The sequence below is a fragment of the Barbus barbus genome (genome assembly GCF_936440315.1).
Source record: "Barbus barbus genome assembly, chromosome: 22".
In the NCBI taxonomy this organism is placed as follows: Eukaryota; Metazoa; Chordata; class Actinopteri; order Cypriniformes; family Cyprinidae; genus Barbus; species Barbus barbus.
Window position 1 is genome coordinate 22466080 of NC_136750.1, and position 10596 is coordinate 22476675.

Here is a 10596-nt window from a genome sequence, read left to right on the forward strand (position 1 = left end):
AATTCAGTGTATTTGAGGATTTTCTTCTTTTTGTTAATGTTGATATGCAGTATACTTTATGGTACTCAGTGTACACTTCATTTTAGATAGTTATCAAATGTATATTAATGTTTTGTTGTTGTTTGACTTGCGACAATCCATATTTCAGTGTAATAATGTGAATTCAAAGGACTTAAATAAAGAAACATCACAATTGCTTCAATGTTAACTCTTGTGGAAGGTAGTTGATTGGGAATGCAATTCACAAAAGACAACAACACAGCAACAATATTTTTAAAATCACTTTCCAACTGGTGTATTTATTGTTAACTAAAACAAAAAGTCCTTTTCTTTCTGAAATATAAATATCAGATGAAAAACAAGTTTTGTCTTGGCAAAGATTTGATTAACTAAAAATACTGCCTTGGCCACCGACTGAGACAAGCTTAAGTTAAAGTACTAAAATGAGTAAAGATAAAATAAATTGAAGCTATGTACATATTTATAAATTAAACTGAAAAGTGAAAATATATAAAAAATAAATGCTCATTTTAAATATTAATACATACTATTATGGTAAATAAATGCAAAAAAGTAAACATTTATTTAAAATATTAATTTTTTAGCTTTTGAAGTGGAAGAACATAACCCAAAAGTGAGTTGAAGTGCAAGTCCATCAAGTTCTTCATACCAGACTCAAACTATAGTTTTTTTGTACCTGGCTTTGTGCACAGGGCAATGGAAATGCTGGACCACAAAAGGCACCACTTTAATTAAAACATTTGTCTAACCTATTAGTAATGGGTGTAGCTTATATAGCCAAAGCATTAATAAAAAATATGGGGTATTTCTTTCTTTTGGCCATGCAGTATGAACAGCAGACAGATCCATAGCCTTCCCTTTAAAGGGTTTAGTGTATTGCTACAGAGTAAACCTTAACCAATGCATCAGTTAAAAGAATCAAATAAAACAATTTGGAACACCATATGTCCCTTTTGTGCTGGAAAAGTGATTTTTCCTTATATGGGTGTCTGTACCTTACAGGGAGAGATGGTGGTAAAGCCTGTCAACAGTGAACAAACACCTGCAATCAAGTTCCAGTCCCAAGGTCATACCAGATGTCAGTGTCTAATGCTTAGGGAATGAGGCGACAGGGGTCTTCCCCACTCTGTCACCTCCTGGAACAAATTCATTCCTCACACTCCTGCAGCTTCTCTTTCAGCAAACACTTTAAATCAAAAGTAGACAGTGAAACTCACACTGGAGGGGCCACAATCATTGACTTTAGCCTTTTGATACTGGGATGGTAGAGTTATGAATACCCTGTGAAGGACATATGTGTATGTTTTTACTTATTTGTAGTCTGAACAGATATGCATGTCAGTATTGATGAAAGATTTTAGTGCTAGGGCAATGAAGGTTAAAGGGAAATCCAATGCATCCAGACCTTAGATTAAGAGAAGACCTTGTGGCTATTTGCCGCCGTAGTCTTAAAAAATATAGGGCCATGTCCAAGAAAGTGCCGTGAGCTTGAGCCGCCAACAGTGAATCAGTGGTGACAGTGTGCAGAGGGAAAGAATGAAACATTCTCGTCCCTATTTTTATTTTCTCTTTCCCCACATCCACTAACAAACTCCATGATTCAGGCCGCCTTTCAGCAAATCAATAATGAGCCTGTATGTAACTCGCCGTGAGCCGAGGGGGCTTTACACTTCAAAGACCAAATATAAGTGGTTGAGTTGTTACAGGAGGTGGTGTAAGTGCTTTCCTGGACTTTAAATAAATAAATAAAACACCCCTGACTGTTTTCAGAAACTGCTCTATATACTTTGGCTAAAAAATTGCACAATTCAGAATGATTTTCGTTTTGATTAAAAGCCGATGCGAGATGACAATAAATACTGCATTTTCTTGTCTCGCTCCCATTAGACAAATACATAATATCTAATCCTTCTTTGGAGGGGACAGTTGCTACTTATGTCTGAATTTGTGACACCATCTGCACAGGTGAAATGTTGTGAAAAGGTTATGAGAATATGTTAGGAGAATAATCCTTTTTTCCCCCCGTACAGTGTTTAGTATTATAAACTTTTTGTTTTTTATAGCCTATTAAATTAAAAAAAATAACTAGTAAAAATTCAGTATCTATTATTTAGCATTTATATAGTTTTTATTAATAATTTGACATTTTTATTTTTATTTTCAGATTTTATTTTTAGTTTAAGTTTTAGTAATTTTGTAGTGTTTTTGTCATTTGCATTAATTTTCTTTCTATTTAGTTTAAATTGCTTCTTTATTTCAGTTTTAGTTTGAGTAATTTTAGTACAGTAACTTTATTTCTTTTATTTCAGTTAAATGCCAAGGCAACATTTTGAATTTTCATTTAGTTTTTTTTTAGTTTTTTAATCTAGTATTTAAATTTATTTCAGTTTTATTTCAATTACCAACAACTTTTTTCAATAGTTTTAGTTTTGATTAAGAATAAAAAAGAAAGATCCTCAGAGATGAACAGATAAGCTTGATTATCAGATGACAAACAAAATCAAAATGAAACACTTCATGTTACTAATAAAAACCTTTGCATTATTCATTGCCACCATTTCACTTTGTTCTTTAGCTTTAATACCCATGTCTTAATGAATAAAAGCTTTCTTTCTTCCCTTTGGCACACTTTGACAGATGGACTGGAACTTTAAATCCTTTAGGCTTTGAAAGGTATTTAATCAAATTCCTTTTTAAAGATAAAAAAACTGCACTGAGACATGCAAGCAAAACAACAACAAATATATAAATAAAAACACAACCAAAAACATGTACTATAAGTGACTAAATAAATACAGAGATTTCAACAATGATAATGATATATCATTTATATGTGCGTTTCCTCTTTTGAAAGGGACTGCTATAGGATTTATCACATTGTCAGCCATGTTTAGCATCACATACACAAGACATACAGTAATCTCTGTCGACACACATATCCACCCATTCCACTGAGATGTATCTTAGTCTTCAGGCTCAGCGCAAGGACTTCTGAAAGATCAATTACAGTGGGCGAGTAAAACACTACACAGGAAATTGAGGAAAGCATCATTTATTTACAAGCCTGCTCTTTGATTAAAGTAGCCTAAAACAACAGGCAGCAGGGAATAGATATTTTTTTTTTTAAATCATCTCTGTTTTCAACCAACAGCGCAAGCAACAATCAAAGAGTTTGCTTGGCTTTGATCTAGAAAATACATATCATGTTTTCTTATCGGAGCATGGCTGTTGTAGATGTGTTTAATTGCCCCAAAGAAAGGGGATTATCAATTTTACATTGGTGCCTTGTTTGTTCTTAACTTCTAATCATTTAGAATCATATTTAATGAGATGGCAGTGTAACTGTTTAGGGTTTTATGCAAATAAACCAATTACAAAATTACAAAAGCCAATGCTAATGTGAGAAACTGTAGAAGAAGGTCATTTTTCCTCATGCAATCAGTACATTTGTCTTTAAAGAAACATCCTCTGCCAACAATACAAGTGTGAGAAATCAGATTGCTTATTCCTGCCTTAATGAAGCTGTTAATGTGAATTTGACAGTCCTCAGTAACGATCACGTGGGATGCTGAAAATGTACATACCCTCAGGCCATTCAAGATGGAGATTCATCGGATTGGGAGAATTTTTTTCATGACTTTCTCACCAATGGATCCTCTGCAGTGAATGGGTGCTGTCAGAATGAGAGTCCAAACAGATGATAAAAACAACACAATAATCCACACGACTCCAGCCCATAAATGAATGTTTTGTGTAGTAACAAATCGGTGAGTTTGTAATAACGTCAATCACCATGACAACACCATATATCACATCACTCTTCTGAAACCAAAGCTACATTTATTTCTCTCATGTCACTCCACACAGGCTTGCTCTCTCTTGATTCACACAGGAAAAAATGTACCACAATGCACTATTTAGTTTCTTCGAAGCTTTAATATAATACACAGTACATATAAAATTAACTGACTGTATATTATCACTTACATACTGAATATAGATACTGACATTAGCAGATAAAATTTATTAAAGCCTTATGATCACTATTAGCTATGCCTTCCTTGAAACAGATGCAACATAGTTAAAGAATTTTTCTGCTCTACAAAAAGCTGAGCTTTAATGCATTCTGTTTTTCTGCTCTCTGCAAATGTCCATGCGTCCTGCATTCATTATCAAAGCACTTAGAGGCTAAATCGAGAAAGCATGGTAAACAATTCAATGAACAGTAATGGAGCCTATTAACATACGGCAACATGAAACAGTTAAGGAAACAGTTGTGAGGAAACAACATTTGTAGTGATGTGAAATTAAACATGCATGCATGCTGTTGTGAAGTAGTTTAGAATCATGGTAACATGACAAGGCCAAACAATTAAAATAAATAAATAAATAATATATATATATATACATATACACACACACACACATGTTGGTTTTGCTATACTTGAGAGGACTCTCCATAGGTGTAATGGTTTTTATACTGAACAAACTGTGTGTGCTATTGCCCTACACCAACCCTACACCTAAACTTAGCCCTCACAGGAGACTTTTTGCATTTTTACATTTTAAGATAAACTTCATTTAGTATTTTTAATAATTTATTTTCCTTGTGAGGACCGGCCAAATGTCCTCACAAAGTCAAAAATCTCAGGCTTTACTATCCTTGTGGGGACATCTGGTCCTCACAAGTATAGCTAAACACGTACACACACACACACACACACACACACACAAACACACACACACTCACCGGCCACTTTATTAGGTACACCTGTTAAATTGCTTGGTAACACAAATTGCTAATCAGCCAATCACATGGCAGCAACTCAATGCATTTAGGCATCTAGATGTGATGAAGACGACTTGCGACGCAAAGCATTGTCGGTAAGGGCTCTGTTAGAACCAGTCGGCGGCGCAAGGTGTCACGCGTAGGAGAAACGAGGTGGAGACGCCACTCGCAGACGAGAGGAGCGTGTTCGACGGAGATTTCGGCGACGAATTTGAAGCTACGGTGGTTGACATAAACTGGTTTGTGACTGAATTGAAATGAGTTGTGGGGTAATAGAGGAAGAGGAAATGGAGTCAGATGACTGGAGTATAATAAGTGGAAGGAAAGGGCAAGGAAAAAGAAAGAGTGGGCGAAACGAAGGGAGGATGGCAGATAGCCAAACTAGTAAAAGGGGTTTGGAAGGAAACAGCTCAGATGAGGACATTAGGGTAGTCCGGAAAAAGATGGTAACAGAGGAATATAAAATAATTCTAAAATTTAGAAAGGAAGATGAAAATGTGACCTTAAGCCCTATAGCATTGTCTAAAGAGCTGAGGAAAAAGATAGGAGAAGTAGATACGGCCAAAATTTTGAGAGATGGGAGCTTATTAGTAATTTGTAAGACAGAAGATCAAAAAAATAAAGCTCTAAAAATGGATAGTGTTGGTAAGAAAAAAGTGAATGAAAGGAAGATTTTGGGTGAGAGGCGAATGAAACAGGGAGTCATAACAGGTATTCCCATTGAGGAAGATTTAGAAAAACTCAAACAAACTATTTCTGGAGGTGAAGTGAGTAGAATAAAAAGGTTGAAAAGAACAATGAATGGGGAAAGGATTGATAGTCTATCAATTCTTCTGGATTTTCACGACCCAGTATTACCAGAGAGAGTTAAAATTGGTTATTTAAGTTTTGCTGTGAGACCGTTTATTCCTTCCCCACTCCGCTGTTATAAATGTCAGAGATACGGACATATTGCAGCGGTATGCAAAGGAAAACAAAGATGCCCAAAGTGTGGAGGTGAGCATAGAATTGAGAATTGTGAAGAGAATGCACAAGACAAGTGCTGTAATTGTGGAGGGCAACATAGGGTGACATACAGTGGATGTAATGTCAGGAAGAGAGCGGTGGAAATTGAACAAGTGAAAGTTGTAAACAACATAAGCTATGCAGAGGCAGTGAAGAAGGTTCAAGAACAAAAGGGAAACAATGATACTGGCAAGGATAAAGGTATAGGGAGGGCAGAGGCTGGTTCAGTAGAGGGGAGAAGTACAGAACTGACAATGGATAGGCTGATTTTGTTCATTGCTTATGTAATCAATTGCTCTGACCAAGCCAGACACAAAACAGAGAAAATCAAAATAATTGTAAAGGGGGCGGAAAGGTTTTTGGGCATGAGTGATATATCGTGGGAAAACATCAATAAAAGGCTGGAAGATGATGGGAAATCAGGGGGGGCAGTTGAAAAGACAAACTGAATATTTTACAGTGGAATGCTAGAAGCTTGTTAGCAAACGGTCAAGAATTCAAAGGTTTTATAAAAAGGCTTGAAAAGAAACCAGAAGTCATATGCATTCAGGAAACATGGCTTAAGCCAGTTTTAGACTTTAATATTAAAGGATATGATGGTGTACGTAGGGATAGGGAGAAAGATAGTGGTGGAGGGTGTATAATATTTGTAAAACAAGGAATACAATATAACATTTTAGGGAGAGGAAATAAGTTAGAATTTATAGTCATAGAGGTTTTAGGGAATAGAGGAAATGTTAAGATTATAAATTTTTATAATCCTTGTAAGAGACTATCACTTGAGGTTTTAGATGAACTAATAGTACATCTTGAAGGGAAAATTATATGTTGCGGAGATTTTAATGCTCATAGCACATTATGGGACAAACGAGATGATGGGAATGGAGCAGTGATAGAAGAATTAATGGAAATGAAGGACTTGGTATGTTTAAATGATGGAAGGGGAACAAGGATTAATGTAAGAACAGGGACAGAAACGGCGATTGATATTACACTTGTTTCTAGTTCATTGGCCGGTATATGCTTATGGGAGGTGCTCAGTGGAACAACTATAGGGAGTGATCATTATCCTATAGTAGTTGAAGTGAACCTGAGTATAGAAATAAGTGGGACAGGTGGAGTAGATAAATGGTCTTTTGAAAATGCAGATTGGGAAGAATTTAGGAGAATTAGTGAACAAGAAATGGAAAGAATTGATTTTAAAGAAGGGATTGATAAGGTTAATAATGAGGTTTGTAATGCTATACTGTTAGCAGCAAATCAGACTATTCCAAAAAAGGGAAGAAGGAAAAAAAAAAAGATTGTGCCATGGTGGACAAAAGAGTGTAATGAAGTGATTAAATCTCGAAATAAAGCTTTTAAAATGTTAAAAAAGAATCATAGTTTTGAGAATTTTATTGAATATAAAAGGAAGCAAGCAATTGTAAGAAGAGTTATTAAAAATACAAAAAAAGACTTCTGGAGGAAATTTTGTAACACAGTGGGAAGGGAAACAGAAATTGGTCAGGTATGGGGAATGATAAAAAGAATGAATGGTATAAAAAGAGAATTTGGGTTCCCTATATTAAAGGATGGTGAGACGACAGCTGTAAAAGATGAAGAAAAAGCAGAAATGCTGGCAAAAAGATTTGTTAAAATACATAAATCAGACAATTTTAGTGAAAAGGGAAAAAGAGGAAGGGAAAGGACAGCAGAACAGTATAAAAGTTTATTAGAAAGTGAGGTATATGATAATGACCAGTTAAATATGGCATTTACAAAATCAGAGTTAAATCGAGCTCTTAGGAAAACCAAGAACTCAGCGCCAGGAATGGATCAGATTGGCTATGTCATGGTAAGCCATCTTAGTGAAGTATCCAAGGATGTGCTATTAAAAATGTACAATAAAATTTGGGAGGAAGGAAAATTACCACAAAAGTGGAAAGAGGCATTGATAGTGCCTATACGTAAGCCTGGGAAAGAATGTACAGATCCAGGAAATTATAGACCTATTGCGTTGACTTCTAATATTGGCAAATTAATGGAAAAAATGGTGAATGAAAGATTAATATATCATGTGGAAAATAATAAACTTTTAGCCAAATATCAGAGTGGTTTTAGGAGAGGGAGAAATACAATGGATCCGGTGGTGTGTTTAGAGCATGAAATCAGAAAAGCACAAATAAATAGAGAGAGTGTAGTGGCTGTCTTCTTTGACATCGAGAAGGCATATGACATGATGTGGAGAGAAGGGATGTTAATAAAATTATGTAAACTAGGAATAAAAGGACAAATATATAGATGGATCAAGAATTTTTTGACAGGGAGAACAATTAAAGTGAGAATAGGAGACAGTTATTCAAGTAAATATGAAATTGAAAATGGAACCCCACAAGGAAGTATAGTGAGTCCTTTGTTATTTTCATTAATGATAAATGATGTATTTGAAGATCTGGATAGTGGGCTAGGCTACTCGCTCTTTGCTGATGATGGAGCAATCTGGAAAAGGGGAAGGAATATTAACTTTATTGTTAAAAAATTACAGGAGGCTATTGAGATAGTTGAAGAATGGTCAATTAAATGGGGTTTTAAATTCTCAGTGGACAAAACAAAGATAATGTTTTTTACAAGGAAAAAAATTGGAGGTGAGATAAAACTAAAATTATATAATCAAGAATTGGAAAGAGTAAAACACTTTAAATTTTTGGGGATGTGGTTTGATGAAAGAGTTACATGGACAGAACATATAAAGAATATTGTGAACAAATGTAAAAAAATAATAAATACTATGAGGTGTTTAGTGGGCAGTGAATGGGGGGCAGATAGGATGGCATTAAAGGCCATTTACAATGGATTGATTAGGTCCATCTTAGATTATGGCTGTGTCGTGTATGGATCAGCAGCAAAAACGTCTCTAAGAAAGTTAGATGCTATACAACATCAGGTATTGAGATTATGTACAGGAGCAATAAATACTACATCAATTGCAGCACTACAGGTTGAAATGGGAGAAATGTCATTGGAGATGAGAAGGATACAATTATCACTGAATTACTGGACTAATTTAAAAGGACATAGTCAAGAGCATCCAACACAAGAAACTTTAAAGCCCTGTTGGGAAAAAGAAAGTAGAAAAACCAAAAGTTTTGGATGGACAGCGGAGGAAAAAGCAACAGAACTAAAAATCAACCAGATGAATGTAAGTCCAACGGTGCCGCTTCCAATAATTAAACCTTGGTTATTTCCAGAAGCTGCAATAGATTTTACATTGTTAGAACAGAAAAATAAAGGTGAGGAATGTAATTTATATCATGTGCAGACATATATCAAGGAATACTATAGTTATGTTCAGATCTATACAGATGCGTCAAAGAGTCTAGATAATAAGGTTGGAGTAGCGTTTACTGTGCCAGAATTTCATATATCAGTAAGAAAAAGGATTAGTGATGAATTATCCGTTTATACAGGGGAAATGATTGCATTAGTATTAGCATTACAGTGGATAGAAGAGATCAGACCTATGAAATCGGTTATCTGCTCAGACTCAAGTTCATCTCTGGCTAGTTTACAATACAGCCACTCAGAGAGTAGACCAGACATTTTAATGGAAATTATGCAAACATTATATAGAATTCAAATGATGGGGATTATAGTGGTGTTTTTGTGGGTGCCTGCACATATTGGTGTGGAAGGAAATGAAATTGCAGATAAAGAAGCGAAGGAGGCTGTTAAAAATAACGACATTAACTTAATTATCAATTTAAGTAAGAATGAAATCAAAAGTTTAATCAAAAAAAGACTGAAGGGAAGATGGCAAAAACAATGGGATAAGGAGAAAAAAGGAAGATGGTTCTATAAGATACAAGGGAAAGTGGGTGAAATAAGAAATGCAGGAAAAAATAGAAAAGATGAAATAATAATATCAAGATTGAGATTTGGGCATACAAGATTAAATAGCACACTTCATAAAATGGGTAAACATGAAACGGGGAGGTGTGAGTTTTGTGGACAGGAAGAGACCGTAGAACATGTCATACAGTATTGCCAGAAATATGACAATGAGAGGAGAATTTTAATACAAGAATTGGGTAATAGGAAAATACAATTTATAATAAGATATATTTTACAAAATAATTCGAATAATGAATGTTTTAGTCTAGTTTTGAAGTTCCTTAAAAAAACTAAATTGTGGGATAGAATATAAATATACATTTAAATAAAAAGGGGGAGGGAGAAACTCATTTTGATTCACACTCCATACCAGTAGGTGGCGGAAATACACCATTAAGTTGTTTGTCAACCGCCAATAAAATCACATGAAGAAGAAGAAGAAGAAGACGACTTGCTGAAGTTCAAACCGAGCATCAGAATGGGGAAGAAAGGGGATTTAAGTGACTTTGAACATGGAATGGTTGTTGGTGCCAGACGGGCTGGTCTGAGTATTTCAAAAACTGCTGATCTACTGAGATTTTCACTCACAACCATCTCTAGGGTTTACAGAGACTGGTCCGAAAAAGAAAAAATATCCAGTGGCAGTTGTGTGGACGAAAATACCTTGTTGATGTCAGAGGTCAGAGGAGAATGGGCAGACTGGTTAGAGATGATAGAAAGGCAACAGCAACTCAAATAACCACTCGTCACAACCAAGGTATGCAGAATACCATCTCTGAACGCACAACACGTCGAACCCTGAAGCAGATGGGCTTCAGCAGCAGTAGACGATCACACCTGGTGCCGCTCCTGTCAGCTAAGAACAGGAAACGGAGGCTACAATTCGCACAGGCTCACCAAAATTGGACAAT